This window comes from Mesoplodon mirus, assembly GCF_964341445.2.
Source record: "Mesoplodon mirus genome assembly, chromosome: 5".
Taxonomy (NCBI): domain Eukaryota; kingdom Metazoa; phylum Chordata; class Mammalia; order Artiodactyla; family Ziphiidae; genus Mesoplodon; species Mesoplodon mirus.
The window spans coordinates 151,681,189-151,685,988 of record NC_138980.1 but is presented as its reverse complement, the minus strand read 5'-3'; the positions used below and the strand labels follow the sequence as shown (position 1 = coordinate 151,685,988).

General features: G+C 42.4%; 1 pseudogene across 1 annotated transcript; it reads left to right on the top strand.

The window, feature by feature from the left end:
* The first annotated feature begins 2,183 nt into the window (after nt 1–2,183).
* Nucleotides 2,184–3,478, top strand: LOC309805411 (putative inactive 1-aminocyclopropane-1-carboxylate synthase-like protein 2; annotated as a pseudogene). Its single transcript has one exon. The product of its transcript is annotated as a putative inactive 1-aminocyclopropane-1-carboxylate synthase-like protein 2 (transcript).
* The last annotated feature ends 1,322 nt before the right edge of the window (nt 3,479–4,800 follow it).

The window sequence follows — 4,800 nt, the reverse complement described above, 5'->3', positions numbered from 1 at the left end:
TCTGATGTGACTACGTAAAGTGTTCACACATGGTCATGTGATCTCAGAAGCCCTCATATATAGATATGTTTATTATAACCCTCTCAATATAGGTGCATCTCCAAATGATAACATTTTTTCATTTGAGCATAATTAAAGCATGAAGTGCTTAATCTCTAACAAGTATAAAAAATCTCAGAGACACTAACTACAAAAGGCCAAAAGGCAGGGTCTGCAATAAGAACATGAGAAACAGCACAGCTTTATTTCATTTTGGAAGAGTCTGAGAGAATGAACTAACTTAATCAACACAGTCTACCCAGTCCACATGAGGAAGAGGAAAACACAAGAGATCTGTTTTAGGATTTATTCTAAGATTTATGGTCTAATTTTTCACCATGACAGTCACTTTGTTCCCACAACGTCCTATTCAAAGACTTTCTGGTGACCTAAATCTGTCATTTTCTTTTAAAAGCCCCTGTTTTTCATCCTGTCCTTGATTTCCAGCTGTTCTTTGTGCTCATTGTTGATTACCATGAGTGATAATTTGGGGAGGCATGCAACATGTTTGCAAGCAAAGGGAATGAATGGTCTGGCATTTGAGGAAGGACTAAAAAAGACATTTCAGTCTGGAACCAGGCAAGCTGGAAGAATATGTTCTCAACAGCTTAAAGTAATGGATATGGACTGAAAATGGCAAAAACAATCTTGAAAAAGGTGAACAAAGTTAAAGGACTCATACTTCCTGGTTTGAAAATTATTACAAAGCTACAGTAATCAAGACAGTGTGGTAGTGGCATAAGGATAGACGTATAGATCAATGGAATAGGATTGAGAGTCCAGAAGTAAACTCTTACATTCATGACAAATTTATTTCCAACAAATGTGCTAAGATAATTCAATGGAAGAAATAATTATCCTTTTAACAAATGGTACAGGGAAAATGGAATATCCACATGTAAAAGAGTGAAACTGGACATCTACCTCACACCATACACAAAAATGAACTCAAAATGGATCATAGACTTAAATGTAAGAACTACATCTAGAAAACTCTTGGAAGAAAACATGGGAGTAAACCATAGTGACTTTAATTTAGGCAATGGTTTCTTTGATATCATAACAAAAGCAAAGAAATAGCAGAAAAAAAAAACTAAATTGGACTTCATCCAAATGCAAACTTTTTGTGCTGTAAATGATACAATCAAGAAAATAAAAAGATAAACCACAAAATGGGAGAAGATATTTGCAAATCGTATGTCTGATAAGAGATTTGTATCCAGAATATATAAAGAACCCTGACAACCCAACACTATAAGGACAAATAGCTCAATTAAAAAGTAGGAAAAGACAAAGCGAGAGAGAGGCATGGACATATATACACTACCAAATGTAAAATAGATAGCTATTGGGAAGCAGCTGCATAGCACAGGGAGATCAGCTCGGTGCTTTGTGACCACCTAGAGGGGTGGGATAGGGAGGGTGGGAGGGAGGGAGACGCAAGAGGGAAGAGATATGGGAACATATGTATATGTATAACTGATTCACTTTGTTATAAAGCAGAAACTAACACACCATTGTAAAGCAATTATACTCCAATAAAGATGTAAAAAAAAAGAATATTGAATATACCTTTATCTAAAGAAAATATACAAATGGCCAATGTGCATATGAAAAGATGTTCAACATCATTATTCAGTAGGGAAATGCCAGGCAAAACTACAATGAAATACCTATAACTTCAAACTAACTAGGATGATTATAATAAAAAAGGTGGATAAGCAAGCTTAGTGAGAGGAGAGCGTTGGAGAGGTCTCTGAGCCCTGACGTTCTAGGATGATTTCATCAGGCATAAGGATCTTAGACCACGGAAAGATGAGTGGAAACAGAGGCAAAAGTTTAGCCAGCCTGTGGAGGCCAGTGTAAATACCCAGAGTATGAATCACTGATCAGACACTCTCCACGTGCCTTGTGGCCTGATGAGGGGTCAGGACCTCAGAAACCAGAACATTCTTAGCCAGTTGATAGAGATGATGGTGCATTTGCTGTAGATCACTGAAGAACATATCATGCAGCTGATGACCAAGCACATGCGGCAGGACCTGGTGCTGGAAGAGCAGAGGCACAATCAGGCCAGCCAGGAGCAGGAAGACCTCCTGGACCACTTAATATGCCAACTGGTCTACCTCCTGTAGTCTGGGGCCATGGGTGGCCTGGGACTCCAATTGTCTTGCCCTTCCCAGGACTCTAGGTGTGAAGTCAGAGGTGGGCAGTGGGCCCATCATCCAGGCAGCCTGACCAGCTAGTTCCTCAATGGAGTGATTTTGAAGTTGCATTTGCTAGCCATGACCTATTCAACTGTGGGATTGACATTTCTGCCTTGTACCATTCCAGCTTCTAGGGTTACAAGAACTGCCATGGAGACAAATACCATGTGGACAAGAACACTTTGGGTTTCATTAATCTTGGTACCAGTGAGAATAAGCTGTGCATTGATCTGATTACTGAAATCTTGAATCAGAGTGACGTGAACTGCATTGAGGAGATCGTGCTGCAATACCCTGATTAGAGAGGGCAACCATCCCTGCAGGAAGAAGTGGGCTCGTTCCTGACCTACTACTGCAAGACATCTGTCCACCTGAATCCAGAAAACTTGGTTGTTCTAAATGACTGCCTCTCTGTCTTCTCCGTGCTGGCCATGGTTCTGTGCGATTCAGGTGAGGCCTTTCTGACCCCTCACCACCTTCTATGGTGGCTTCCCCTTCAGCTCCCACCAGTATGTGAAAGTTGAGCTGATGCCTGTCCACCCAGACAGTGAGATCACTGATGTGAACATCCATTCTTTCCAGCTTATGTGTAGAAAGTGGAGCAAGCCCCACTTGAGGCTATGCTTAAGGGCAGTAAGGTCAGAGACCTTGTGTTAATTAACCCTCAGAATCCTCTGGGTGACCTCTACTCCTGGGACTCACTGAAGGAATACCTGGAATTTGCCAAGAGGTGCAACCTATGTGTCATTATGGATGAGATTTACATGCTATCTGTGTTGGATGAATACATTATATTTCACAGTGTTCTGGGCATGGAACGTTTGCCTGGTTTCAACAGGGCTCATGTGATCTGGAGCACCAGTAAGGATTTTATCATTTCTGGCTTCTGCTTTGGCACTCTGTATACCCACAACAAGGAGGTGGGCTCTGCCGTGAGCTCCTCTGGCTGCCTCTGCAGCATTTCTGGCACCACCCAGCACAAACTGTGTTGGCTGCTCCAGGACAAAGAACAGATTGACAAAGTGTATCCACCTGCTAACCCTCACAGGTACATCATTAACAAGTTGAAGGCATTGAAGATCCCCTTTCTCAGTTGTGGCTCTGGCCCCTATATCTGGGTCAACTTGGAAAACTTCCTGGACCTGTGTGCATTGGAGGAAGAGCTGCTTCTCCATTGCTTCTTCCTGAACAATAAGCTGATATTGTCCCGTGGTGAGACCTACAAGTATTAGAAGCCTGAAATTTTCCACCTAATCATGGTGGATAAGCTCATCTGGCTAAAACACCCTTCCCGTGTCAGTTCTATCAGGTGCTAGTGGAGTAGAAGCAGGAGTTGATAGCGAAGCAGCTGGAGGATACACAGAGGGAGGGAATGCTCTGCCCTCCAGTCGGTCACTCCAGCCAGTCACAAAGCTCAGGGAGCCCTGCTATCAGCCTCTGGTCCAGAAGGCTGGGGCACTGAACTGGTGCTGTGACTGAGGAAACAATGGGCTCCTCCAGGAATGGGCTCATGTGACGCAGTCATCAACCTCCTTCAGCTGAGCATGTGTAATTTTTGGAAGCTTTGCATCTTTTTTAGTCTCTGCTGGCCGTTGTGTGTGCAAAACATTTTTATGGGATTGGGGTTGGAAAGCCTACAGGACTAAAGGGAACTCCCTGGGGCCCTATTTAGATGGGTGTATTTTTGTATTTGATGTCCTCTAAATTCTACATTCTCTTAAATTCTGGGCCTGTTTTATTTCTTGTTGATATTTTTCATAATCACCTTTGGAAGCTAGATGATTTTTTTGTCCTTCAAAAATTCTAAAGCAGGGTGAATGTGAAGAATAACGTCAGAAGCAGGCCAGAAAGGAAGGGAAAAAATGATCCCTAACTGAAGGAGCACATTCCAGGCATTGGAGGCACTGTCCCATAGGATCCTGACAAGATCACACCATCCTTACCCATGAATGACTGAATGGCAGGGTGGGGATAGAATTCCAGAAGTTCCTGCTTCCAAATACCAGTTCTTTCCATTCTTGCCTTTTCAAAAGACTTTAAAAATGAATCTCTGTGACAAGCCTGGGGTCTTCCATTTCTATCTCTAGTGTTTTCAACTGTTCTAATCACACCACTTGTGAGTTTCTCTGCAAAGCTTTCGCATATCTGAGCTTCAGGCTGAGCACTGATGCTGTGAGATGCGTGGGGCAGGGACCACCATCATTTTATAGATGATGGAAGGGCTTTTAGCACCAACTGGTGGCTTTGGTCAATCACTTCGGGTTGTGGCCATCTTCCCTCTCTTGAGTCTAGGTCTGGTGGTTCTTGTTCCTCAATGATAATTTTCCTTTAAAAACATCAACAGAAAGCAGCATACCAACAAATCCCAATTATTGAAGGTTTTTTTCTTTTTTTTTAATACCAGAGAGTGTTCTTTAGAAATCGACTACAGCTAATAAAAACATAAAGGGAATTCATTGGAAAGATGAAGGAGCTATTGTGACCAGAGATGATCTTGGGATCTCTGTTAACACCAGCTAATAAACAGTCTCATCAGGGAACCGTCCCTGGGATG